At 40.9% G+C, this 13,580-nt stretch overlaps 1 long non-coding RNA gene and 1 pseudogene across 1 annotated transcript; both read right to left on the bottom strand.

Annotated features, from left to right (window-relative positions):
• Positions 1-508: 508 nt before the first annotated feature.
• Positions 509-8,402, bottom strand: LOC132824649 (uncharacterized). Its single transcript, XR_009645689.1, has 4 exons — positions 8,248-8,402; positions 1,485-1,700; positions 1,062-1,199; positions 509-938 (listed from the first exon to the last, which is right to left on the bottom strand). It is a non-coding gene; the product is annotated as an uncharacterized LOC132824649 (long non-coding RNA).
• LOC132825077 (U2 spliceosomal RNA) lies at positions 4,482-4,690 on the bottom strand (annotated as a pseudogene).
• Positions 8,403-13,580: the final 5,178 nt, after the last annotated feature.

Raw genomic sequence — 13,580 nt, 5'->3', positions numbered from 1 at the left:
TTCTCCAGTATTTCCCATTTTTACTTGTGTCTTAAATATTCATTTTGAGATGGAGTTATTTGAACCTTTTTGTGACACTGTTAAACATTTTCCCCTCCTCCACCCCCGAGATCAAAACACTCATTGTCATGGTTGTCATTGTCACTGTCAGAATCTTTTTACCTATTTGTAATTATTATTTTGACCTTCATGCATGAAGGTTCAGAAGCAGCCACATATCAGTGTCCTATACAGTCAGTGTTTGTTGAACCACAATCCATTCCAAGAATTTGCTATGGAAAGAACACTGATGTTTCTTTTAACATGATCTGTGAGCTTGTCTCTATTTGATACATTTTAAACAAAAATAAACATTTCAAGTGCTACACTAGCAGACCTTACCATGATTGAAGTTACATTTGTAAGACCATTTTCTTCAAATAGGATGAGCAAAATTGATTCTATTAAATCAAAATATATAATTACTGATGTAGAAAACAATACCAAAAATCCTGGTAGAAGGCAGAGGATGTGTATTTTAAACAAACTTACGTAAGTGGTACATTTTCATTCAGAACAAGGTCCCAATGGATTTATCTATGCCCAAGCACAATCATTCAGTGGTTAACTCTGCAGCTTCACAGCACCAAGAACCTCGGTTCTATTCCAGCCTCGGGTAACTGTGTGGACTCTGCATACTCTCCCAATGTCTGCATAGATTTCCTCTGATTTCCTCTCACAATCCAAAGGTGTGCGGATTTGGTGAACTGGCTATGCTAAATTGCCCATAGTATTCAGGGATGTATGAGTTAGGTGCATTAGTTGGGGTAAAAGTACAGTAATAGTGTAGGGGAATGTGTTTGGGTGGGTTACTCTTCGGAGGGTTGGTGTGGACTTGTTGGGTCAAATGGCCCGTTTCCATACTGGAGGGATTCTATGAATTAGGCTACAAGGTAAATCTAGAATGAAACAAAAAAAAATTATCTTTATTAAATATTTATTCAATGTATTAAACATAAGTTAGAAAAACTGTTTTGCAACAATAAATCAGTTAACAGCAGACAAGATAAATATCAGTCAACCTGTTAGCTTGGTGGTAAGTATGTGTGCAGTTGGGTGAACATGCAAAAGGTGTCTTCAGAAAAGTGCACTTTGTCATGGCTAGTAAAATGTACAGTTAGAGTGCATTTCTCTTTCTTCAGACTGGAGTACGTTGGAATCTGTTGGGTAAGTAAGAAAGGGTGATTAAATTACCCCAGAAGCAAAAAACAGAAATTGCCCGAAAAGCTCAGCAGGTCTGGCAGCAAATGTGCAGAGAAATCAAAGCTAACATTGCTAGTCTGGTGACCCTTCCTCAGAACCTGAAGAAGGGTTACTGGGCTGGAAACGTTAACTCCGATTTCACTTCACAGATGCGGCCTGACCTGCTGAGCTTTTTCAGCAACTTTTGTTTTTGTTTCTGATTTATACAGCAGCTGCAGTTCTTTCTGTTTTGATTAACTTACCTTCCCCGTTCTGGTCAAGTCATTGAATTTCTTGCTGTCCTTGGACTATGAAGATATGCAGTCCTCACTTTCTCCTATGAAGATACCAGTCAATACCTCTTGTTCTCCTTCCATGCCCACCTCCATGTGAATGGTGGGATGTGGGAAGAGGTGAAAACAGGTCCAACTTTCACTGATTATTGTTCTGGAAGGCAGCAGAACACAGTCCAGCACCATCTGTGCAAATGGATTATGAAAATAAAGCAAAATAGAGCACTCAAACACAAATGATTTTCATGTGAAATAGGTATTTTCCACATAACGAAGTGTTTTATTCCTTTCTTCCTGCCCTCTACCAACTCTTCCAGCAGTGTGAGCTTTTGAATATCAGACCATGAGAAATAGACATTCAGCCCCTTCAGCTTACTCCACCACTCAATTGGATTATGGCTGATCCACCATTCCTCGTGCACTTTCCCATAACCCTTGACTGCCCGACTGATCAAGAATCTATCTCAGCCTTAAATATACACAAGGACTCTTCCCTGGAGTTCTGTGGCAAGGAGTTCCAAAAGACAGTCAACCCTTTGAGAGAAGAAATTCCTTTTATTCTGAAGCTATCCCCTCTGGTCCTAGACCCACCCATGAGTTGAAACGTCCTCTCAGCGTTTACCCTGTCAAGCTCCTTAAGAATCCTATATGTTTCAATTATATCACTTCTCATTCTTCTAAATTCCAATGAATAGAGTCCCACCTGTTTAGTCTTCAGTCGTAAGACAATCCCTCCATACCAGGCTTCATCCAAGTGAACGTTCTCTGAACTGCCACCAATGAAATTAAATCTTTCCTTAAATAAGTAGATGGTGACATCTTGCAAAATATCCATATTACAGAGGAGGAAGTGCTGGATGTCTTGAAATGCATAAAAGTGGATAAATCCCCAGGTGTACCCTAGAACTCTGTGGGAAGCTAGAGAATAGTTGCTGGGCCTCTTGCTGAGATACTTGTATCATCAATAATCACAGGTGAGGCACCGGAAGACTGGAGGTTGGTAAACGTGAAGGGTGGTATGGACAAGCCAGAAAGCCTGACGTCAGTGGTGGGCAAGTTGTTGGAGGGAATCCTGAGGGACAAGATGTACATGTATTTGGAAAGGCAAGGACTGATTAGGGATAGTCCACATGGTTTTGTGCGTGGGAAATCATGTCTCACAAATTTGATGGAGTTTTTTTGAGGAAGTAACAAAGAGGATTGATGAGGGCAGAGTGGTAAATGTGATCTATGTGGACTTCAGTAAGGCATACAACAAGGTTCCCCATGGGAGACTGATCAGCAAGGTTAGATCTCACGGAATACAGCCATTTGGATACAGAACGGACTCAAAAGGTGGAAGATAGAGGGTAGTGGTGGATGGTTGTTTTTCAGACTGGAGGCCTGTGATCAGTGGAATGCCACAAGGATCGGTGCTGGGTCCTGTACTTTTCATCATTTACATAAATGATTTGGATGCAAGCATAAGAGGTCCAGTTAGTAAGTTTGCAGATGACATCAAAATTGGAGGTGTAGTGGTCAGTGAAGAGGGTTACCTCAGATTACAACAGGATCTTGACCAGATGGGCCAATGGGCTGAGCAGTGGCAGATGGAGTTTAATTCTGATAAATGCGAGGTGCTGCATTTTGGGAAAGTAAATCTTAGCAGGACTCATACACTTAATAGTAAGGTCCCAGGGAGTGTTGCTGAACAAAGAGATCTTGGAGTGCAGCTTCATAGCTCCTTGAAAGTGGAGTCACAGGTAAATAAGATAGTGAAGGCGGCATTTGGTATGCTTTCCTTTATCGGCCAGAGTATTGAGTTCAGGAATTGGGAGGTCATATTGTGGCTGTACAGAACATTGGTTAGGCCACTGTTGGAATATTGCATGCAATTCTGGTCTCCTTCCTATCGGAAAGGTCTTGTGAAACTTGAAAGGGTTCAGAGAAGATTTACAAGGATGTTGCCAGGGTTGTAGGATTTGAGCTACAGGGAGAAGCTGAACAGATCGGGGCTGTTTTCCCTGGAGCTTTAGAGGCTGAGGGGTCACCTTATAGAGGTTTACAAAATTATGAGGGGCATGGATAGGATAAATAAACAAAGTCTTTTCCCTGGGGTCAGAGAATCCAGAACTAGAAGGCATAGGTTTAAGGTGAGAGGGGAAAGGTATAAAAGAGACCTAAGGGGTAACTTTTTCATGCAGAGGATGGTATGTGAATGGAATGAGCTCCCAGAAGATGTGGGGAAGGCTGGTACAATTGCAACATTTAAGAGGCATTTGAATGGGTATATGAATAGGAAGGGTTTGGAGGGATATGGGCCGAGTGCTGGCAGGTGGGACTAGCTTGGGTTGGATATCTGGTCGGCATGGACGAGTTGGACCGAAGGGTCTGTTTCCATGCTGTACATCTCTATGACTCTAAACGATCGGTTATTACTTCCTTAATAAAAGATTCCAATTCAATGTCAACAATAGCTGTTACAACATTGATCTTCACTACATGGCTATTATTTGTGAGAATGGGTGTTGGAAGATTAATCACCACAGAAGCAGGGCAGTCACATCCAACAAAACAAATAAAAGTAACTGAAAAGAAATTAACATGATGGAAGAGTGTTGTTCATTAAGAATATACTGCTCAAAAATGCTATTTATTTCCCAAGCTGATAGTGGAAGAAAACTTATAATTCTTATTGGAAAGATGAACATATGCTGTAAATATTATTGAACAAAGGCCAGACATATAATATTTGATAACTATTAACTTAATCAAGTCATAAAAGGGATGTATTAGAAATAAACTTTTGACTTGGATTGTGGACCGAAATAAATATAATTTGCCTTAGCTTTTGGACTACATGAAAATGTAGAGATTTCCCCTTTATTGGGAAACATTCTTTCTATTTAAGTCAACATGCTTGGATGTGTTCTGATACATCTCCATGACTATCACATCCTGAGGCCATTGAACCAGAACTGTCTGACCAAGAGGTAGGGACACTACCACAATATGACAAGGTCTTCAAAAAAAAAGGAATAGATACAAGTCCCTGCTCCATCTTCCAGTTCCAAAACTCAATTTAAAATTTCGTCCCCAAGTTTGAGGGTGTATCAGATATTAAACTGATAAAAATAGATGCTGTACTTGATCTTGGCCATTCATTAAACCACCTTTCTATAACTCAATGACAATATGACTTGATGAAATTCTGCCCATTTCTCATCTGTCTGAAAATGTGATGGTCTTCATTTCCTCATTAAGACATCATTTTTAAGATAACATTCTGGGATACATCCGGATTCTTTTTCTGTGTATACCTTTTGATACAATTGCTTTAAATTTTCATCTTTCTGCTGTATCTCAGTTAATTTATCTGAGCGCAAGGTGTCTGCATGGTCACCTATCTGTTCCTGATTTCTGCCAACCATCTGATCAAATTGCTAATTCCATGTCAACTTTCTTATGTATCCTCTTTGGTCACTCCTGTTTCAGATGGTGACTTTGTGACCTTGTTACCACACAGTCAGGAAAAAAATCCCGGAATGTGTCCTGCAATAGTTCAGTTACCGGAGTTTCCACTGGCTTTTCAACCACAGCAGGCAGCACTCCTACCAGTGAACCAGCTGTAAAATTAGCAAGGACAAATTGTATTCTTGGAATGAGAGTTTGTCCAGTACTCCTACTATGAATTGTCCACTATTCACTGGATTCACTTCTTGCCTCACCATAAATTCCTGTTGATAGTACCTTTTCTGGCAATAGTCCTTCAGGAGTACATATCTCCTCATCTTTCAGCAACACAAACTGAGAGGATTCTGTGTCCCTTAATATTGTAACCTCTTTACCTACTGCTCCTGACCTATGCCAATAAATTTTACTTTCGCATGTATGTGGTTTAAGAAGATCAGGCACTTCCTCCTTAATCAAACTCTGACCAGCTTGTACATTCTGTTGCAGCTTTCTAGCCTCCACTGTGTTTTCTGTTACCACTCCTACAAAGTTCCCTGGCTTATCCTGTTTTCCTACATCTGGTTTCCCAGTGCTTCTCCTAACCCACCAACACTGCGATTACATGTGGCGTATTTTATTGCAGTGAAAACACCAGAGATTTTTAAACTTTCTCTGTCCCCTTCAAGCGTTTCCTTTTTACCCTGTGATATGTTAACCTTATAATATTCAATGAGATCTACCTCTCCCTTTCCATGTGAGGATTTCCATTTCTCTTTTCTCCAATTTCTATTCGCTTTTCCCTAATTTCTATTGATTCTGGAAGCCAAACTTTACTTTATGGATCAACTCAATCATCAGTCATTTCAGCTGCTAATCTTGCCGTTTTAACACTCTGCTCTTCCACAGGAGTTCTCACTACTTCAGAAAATAAATTTTTGAATTCCTAAGTGCCAATTTCTTAATTTCAAACTTTCTCTTTCTTCCTTTCCTCTCGCTCCTTTTCTCTTTCCTCTGCTTTTAATTGTAGTTCTTTGTCTTTTGCCTCTAGCTCATTTTCAACTGAAGTTTAACCATCTCTAAAAGACTCAGATGGCTTTTCTAGCAAGTTTAAATGCTGAAATTTTGCTGTAATTGTATCTCCTTTCCCTTGGAAAGGGGGCTGCTCCAAATTCTTCTTGTCGGCTAATTCCAGCAGTTTGGCCTTAATCACCATTTGTAAAACCCCCACGGTCACTTCTTCCACCCCCAGAAAACTCTTGCTGACTGAAGGAACCATTGCTATCCCAAACACAGTTTGAACCAACCAAAATCAACACCTAGAACAAAAGACACCAGCACCTACACTCACTGCCTTCGAGTCCAACAACTCTTATTCCAATTTGAAACACAGAACAAATCCCGTGAATAGCTCCCAATCTGATGGACCAGGACAGATCCCTCAAAACATTTCAAGAAGGTACCCAGACTCTAGCCTTGTTAGTTGTTTTAAGCAGGTGTAACATGGATATTCCAGGAGTGATGCAACTGCTCAAACCACTTAGTTTTAAACAAAACAGAATTTATTTACAAGATTACAAGAATGAAACAGAAAAAAAAATACCAAATAACTTATCCTATCTGAAAACCCAACAGACTATCCAAACTTAACGATGCTGTTCCAAATACTTGCGACATCCCCATAAACACCCCTTGGCACAAAAGGAAAAATTAAACACAGGTTCTTACAAGACAGAAGTCAAGAGAGAAAAAGAAAACCAGCCTGGATCTGCTTCTTCGGGTCCAGCACCTTTCTTCACACTATTGCTTAAAACAAAACCAGAAAACACTTGAGCTGGAAGAATTGACACACCCCTTTCATGATGCAAGTGTTTTTTTTTAATTGAAAGCCTTGTGCCTGAGGCAGTATCTGTTAGCTATAAACAAATTGGCCCTAAAACCCTTCAACCCCCATACTTTTTAAGAATTTGTGTCATTTACAATCTCTCTGAAAAAGAATTCCAAGTACTGCTTAACCTTAATAAAAGGAGCAGCTTTGACATACAATAAATTTGCAAAATTGAGCTTTTCCTACTCATGGAGTGAAGAATGAACGGTTGGAATGTTTTGGGTGTAACCCTTGTTCAGGACTGGGGGTGGGTGTAAAGGCAGTTGTAAATAGGGTTGGGGGAGGGTGCAAAATGGTGAGGTCAGGATAAGTGAACACAAATAGAGGGTAGGACCTGGTTGGTCAATGGGAGGAATCAATCCGGTTGGTAACTGAAAGGAAAGGTCAAATCAAAGGAATGGAAGGGAGGGGTTCATGAAAAATCTGTAGGTTGTGCTATAGGATTTTGCGCAATGTTTAATAAAATGCAAGATTTATGGTGCAACTAAATTCCACATGAAAATTCCAAAAGTATTGTAGTCAAAATCTTGTAAACCCAATAAAGATTCTCATTCAATGTAAATGCAAGTCAGAGTTGTGAGCAAATATTTCTTGACACTTGGAACTGAATTTTAGTCACAAATTGGGTGGTGGCATGCTGAGCCCTACATATGTTGATGAAGTACATGATGATGTTTGGTTGACACTCTGTTCAAACTCTGACCAGATGGCCAGAAGAAAGTGAAGTTGCTATCCATTTCCTAAACGAGCAACTTGAGGCTCTGGTGCAACGAGTAATGGAGGTGACAGCTGTCCTCTTGCACGCTGTCTGAGGAGGCCACACCACCAAACCCAACTAGCTTGGACAGAGATAATAATATGGAACTGCACTGTCTCCTAATTTAAAAACAGACACCTGGCAGTGTCAGAAGAATGTTATTTATCTCCTATGCTCAATGACAACTTCATTGCTACCTTGCACTCACAAGGATATGATTCACTAAATGTACCACTGCACACATCTCACAAGGCTTATAGACAACCTTAAAATTCAGTGTTGTGTGCAAAATTGCCATTGGAGAGCTCTCACCTAATTGATCTTGCCCTCTGGGCTTTCTACTCACTGGGGATACCCTACCACCTCTCCCAGCCATGGATGTTCACTAACTGCTCTCACAGTTAATAACTTCTGTTATTCTTAATCCCTTAGTATCTTACTGCAGAAACAAAAGCTAAGAGGACCAAGAAAGGTTTTTTAAAAAAATTAGACATGCATACACATCCATGTTTTACGTCCGTGTCAGGATTCAGACATCAGGTTTCTCACTTCCTGCAAGACAGTCAAATGACTGGCAAGATACAGGACTGCTGATGTGCTGACAGGGAGACAGCTATAGGGACTACTCTATAGTAAGCTCCTTAGTGAAATGTTCCTACCTGATGACCAAAAGCACTCATTCTTCTTCTGGTTGCATTTATTAATCTTCTCCTGCAAGCATTTATCAATCTTCTCCAAGTAAATCCTTCTTTCTCTCATGCATACAGTAGCAGCAGCTAGGGAACCTCCAAAATGAAGAGGAAACAGCCTGAGACCTTCTACCTCTGCAGAGAAAGCCTGTGGAACTTCAGATAATAGAACAAAGAATAAAAACGCAACAAAATAAGAACATAAAAAAATAGGAACGGGGATAGGTCATTTAGCTCATCAAGCCTGCTCAATTACATCATGGCTGATCTGATCTTATCAGCTGCACCTAACCACCTGCTCATCATAACCCTTAATTCCTTTACTGTTCAAAAATATATCTATCCTTGCCTTAAAAAATATACGAGGTAACCTCAACTGCTTCACTGGACTGAGAATTCCACATATTCACAACCCTTTGGGTGAAAAAGTACCTCTTCAACGCAGTCCTAAACTGCTCGCCTTATTTTGAGGCTATGTCCCTACTTCTAGTTTCACCAACCAGTGGAAACAACCTCGCTGCTTCTAATTTATTCCAGTTGTAATTTTATGTTACTATAAGATCCCCCCCTCATTGTTCTAAATAGTATAGTCCCAGTCTGCTTGATCTCTCCTTATAAGTTAACCCTCATTTCTGGAATCAACTTAGTGAAACTCTTCTGCACCCCTCCATTCTCTCTCAAGTAAAGACCAAAACTGTACACGCTACTGCAGATGCAGCCTCAGCAGCACCCTAAACAACTGCAGGATAACCATACCTATTTTTAAACTCTATCCCTCTAGCTACGAAGGACAATATTCCATTTGCCTTCTTAACCATGTGCTGCATCTGGTAACACAAGTGGGGTATTCAACTGATTCATCTGACTCTATTTCCATATCTGTAGATTTCCCTAGCATCCAAAGATCTATTGATCACAGTAGTGAATATATTCAATGACTGGAATTTTTAACCCAGAGTATTTTGGATGCTCAAAAATTTACAACCCTCTGAAGAAATCTCTCAGCTCAGTCCTAAACGGTGTGTCCTTTTTTCCCTGTGACAATGCCCTCCCAGTTTTAGATTCAGGTAGGCAAAAACAGCTCCCCCAACAATTACGTTATATCAAACCCCATTTGAATGAGTTCATCTCTCAACTTTGCTAAATTTCTAAAGGATGGAAGACAAGTATAGGAAGTCAGTTTGCTCAGTTGGCTAGATGACGAGAGTGTGGTGCTGAATAAAGCCACAGCATGGATTCAATCCCCACACTGGCTGTTAGTTTACAGAGACCCTGCCTCCTCACATGGCTCCATGTTGGTTGTAGTGGTGTTCCCTCAAGCTATGTATAACCAGTTATCTGTTTCTAAAGGAGAGAGATGCCCTTGGTCCTTTGTGGACTATGGCTAATCACTTTTCAGGACAATTATGCTCAATTTCTCCTCCTAGGAAAACCCCGTCAAAGAGACTAATGCACAGAGCCCTCCTGAATTCTCCAAGAGATAAATACTTCATTCCCATAGTACAGAAACTAAACCACACATAGAACTTCAGGTGATCTCACTAATGCCCTACACATATAAAAGAACGTTTTGCTTTTGTACTCCAAACATTTGGCAAGAAAGGCCAACATAATATTTGCCTTCCTAATTGCTTTTGGTACCTCATACGACTGTGTAGTTGTGCTATATGCGCAAAGTTAATCTGCCATTAAAACAGACATGAGGGCTATTACAAAATGCATCACTCTTCCTCCAAAAGAAACACTACCTCTTGTGAATTCAACTGCAATCAAGACAGACACACAATCAGTTTTGTTATCTTATGAATCAATAAGTTACGCTATTTAAAGATTTCAGGATTGTGCACTGAACCCTCAAGAGGTGGGAGCAGAAGACCACAATGAATTCCTGTAGAATTGACTTTGCTTTGCGGAATGATGGCTTTGTGATAATAATTGCAGTCATTGTATTTTACTGCAATAAAAGTTGGCCGAGGACAGCCATGTTGAAGAAATCACTTTGATCACCATGAGTCAGATGAAGTTTAATTTAGATAAATGCGAGGTGCTGCATTTTGGGAAAACAAATCTTAGTAGGACTTATACACTTAATGGTAAAGTCCTATTGAGTGTTGCTGAACTGAGACCTTGGAGTGTAGGTTCATAGCTCCTTGAAAGTGGAGTCGCGGGGGATCTAAGATGTCGGTGATCTGAGAAGATCACACTGCAGAGCTTTGCATCACAGCAGGAGCAGGACAGTCCTTTAATCCACCCAACCCAGGTCATCAGGATTTCTTGGGGTGTTGGAAAGATTGTGGAGGCCCAAGAAACATTTAAAAATTGACTTACCTATATTTTCAGCTGTCCAGAAATGCCTAAAAAGGAAGGAGGAGCATCTGAGCCTGCAGCAGCCACACAGCAGATTACTCTCCAGGACCTGGTGAACCAGCTCTCGAAATCTCGCGAGATGTTAGGGAAACAGATTGAAGATAAGCTGGCTCCAGTCTCTCTCATGCTGCAGAAGCATGAGCAGCAGCTGGGAGACCTGGAGAAGACTACGGATGAGGTGGAGCACTGGGTCACAGTGGTGGAAGCTGATGCCAGTTCATTCAAGGAAGAGATCCAAGCCCTGAAGACGCAGGTTCGTAATTTGCATGACCAAGTGGATGATCTTGAAAACAGAGGCAGGAGAAAAAACATTTGGATCATCGGTCTGCCTGAGAGTAAGGAGGGTGAGCGGCCTGCGGAATTTGTTGAAGATTGGCTTCCGAAATTCCTTGACTTGGAGACTGGCATGAGAGGATTGAAGATAGAGAGGACTCACCGGGTCTCAGCACGGAGGTCAGGTCTGGGTCAACGCCCTCATCCTTTCCTGGTGTGGTTCCATCATTACCGGGATAAGGGGAGAGTCACAGAGACTTCCAGACTCTAGGGAAAGGATCCAAAGGCCCTAATTTACGAGGGGTCTAAGATAATGTTTTTTCAGGACTTTTCAGCGATGGTGATCCAGAAATGAAAATCGTATGATGGTGTCAAGAGAAGATTGAAGGAGCTTGGGATTCAGTACTCCGAGATATCCGGCAGTGCTTCGGATCACCTTAGATGGATCCATGCATCTCTTTGACACATCGGAGAAGGCAAGAGACTTTGTGGACAAACTAACCTAAGTTAAACAATTGTAGTATGTATAAATATCATTGCTTGGGTATATATTTATCATTCTGTAAAAGAAATGGAGGAAATCCGGTTGGAGCTTTGTTTTCCCCCCTTTTTTTTAACCTCTATTGATAATAATTTGGTTCAAACTATGTATGGCGGTGGTTAAGATGTACATTTTAAATTTCTAAGTTAGGATATACCAAAGGATGGGTGGGGTATTTATTCCCCTTTTTTTTAAATAAAAAAAATGCTTTTCTTTATTCATATTGATATTCTATGGGGTGTTTATTCTTTTTAGCTTGTGCTTGCGATGGGGCTCTAGCTGGGAGAAGTGAAGGTGGTTGAGATGGTTAGATGCCTATTTCTGGGCAGTTCGGGACGGGTAGTTGCCCCCTCCGGGCAGGGGGTGAGTTCCCCTACTCAGTGCAATTGGCGCTTTATATGTTGGTTTGTTTTCTGGTTTTTGTTGTTTTTTATTTTTAATAATTTTGGAAATTTGTTAAATGTAGTGGTTTTAGTTGATGTAGTTTTTATATTTGGTGGATCATGCGACACATTAGGCTCAGCAATTTGTGGTTGGGGTTCCTCCTCTCTGGAATTTAAATGTAATTGCAGAAGATTATGGCTACTGATTTGATTAAATTGTGTACCTGGAATATCAAGGGAAGTCACTCACCAATTAAGAGGAAGAAGGAACTCTTGAGTCTTAGAAAGGAGAAGGTGGATATTGCTTTGTTACAGGAGACACATTTGGATGACAAGGAGCATCTGAAATTATAGCAGAATAGCTTTGACGAGTTTATTTTTCATCATTTAATATCAGAAGTAGGGGAGTGGATATATTGGTTAGGAAAACTCTCTCATTTAAATTGTGGGAATGTGTTAAAGACACATACGGGAAGTTTGTAATTCTTAAAGCCTTGATAAATGGGGAAGAATATGGCATTTTAAATGTTTGCTGTCCCCCATCTCATCCTCTTAAATTCTTGGTAGATGCTTTTTCTAAACTGATAAGTCTCAAGTCTCGGCACATCATTATAGGGGGAGATTTTAAGTGCCTCATGGACCCCACAGTAGACAGGTTGCCTAAAGGGCCCTCGATACACTCTGTACAAACTAAACAGTTGGGTTTGTGTGGGGAATTAGGATTGGTGGACGCCTGGAGGTGTCTACACCCTACAGGTAGGGATTTCACGTTTTTCTCCAATCTGCACAGATGTCACATGAGGATTGATTTTTTTTCTGACCCCTGCAGTAACCCTGGATCTGGTGGCATCCTGTACGATTGGTAATATTGCCATGTCCAATCACGCTCCAGTGTACCTCATGGTCAAAATTAAGTATGTTACAGTGGATTCAAGGTACTGGCGAATGGTCCCCTTTATTTTCATGGACAGCAAGTTTGTGGAGTACTTCTCTAGGGAATTTCGGGCATTCCTGAACATCAACATAAGCTCACTTGATAGCTCATCTGTTCTCTGGGCAACTGCCAAAGCTTATGCCAGAGGGTTACTTATTTCATATTCCACAAGTAGAAGCGGCAGAAGGGTGAGCAGCAACGTCTTCTTGAAGCACGGTTGAAGGCAGCCAAGGCGGCCTATTTTGACAGACCCTAGTTGGTCAAACTACAGAGAATTACGGCACTGTAGTCTGCATTAAATTCCGTGCTTACGCAGACAGCAAAGAAGGAGCTGGCTTTTGCAAAGCAAAGGTTATATAAGCATGGTGACAAGCCAGGCAAATACTTAGCATACCTTGCCAGAGAGAGAAGTGCCCCACAAACCATTACAGTGATTAGGGAAGGGTCGGGAAACCTAACATGCGATTCTAAAAAGATTAATGTGGCATTCCAGAGATTCTACTCTAAATTATAATCAGTCTCAGAATTGAGAGGAGGGCAGGCCAAAATGGAATCCTTTTTTTAAAGAAAGAGATCTGAAGCTCCCGGGTGTGACTCCCAAACAACAGTCCTTTCTCAATGCCCCATTATCAGAGCAAGAAGTGCAGGAAGCTGTGAGGCAGCTTCAGAGTGGAAAGGCGCCCGGTCCTGATGGACTTCCCAGTGAATTATATAAGGAATTTATAAGTATACTGTCAGGCCCGATGCTGAATATGTTTAATGATTCATAGTCATGTTTGTCTCCCACCATCTCTCAGAGAGTCCA

The sequence above is a fragment of the Hemiscyllium ocellatum genome, chromosome 19 (genome assembly GCF_020745735.1).
Source record: "Hemiscyllium ocellatum isolate sHemOce1 chromosome 19, sHemOce1.pat.X.cur, whole genome shotgun sequence".
Lineage (NCBI taxonomy): Eukaryota > Metazoa > Chordata > Chondrichthyes > Orectolobiformes > Hemiscylliidae > Hemiscyllium > Hemiscyllium ocellatum.
This window is presented reverse-complemented; position numbering and strand designations above follow the sequence as displayed.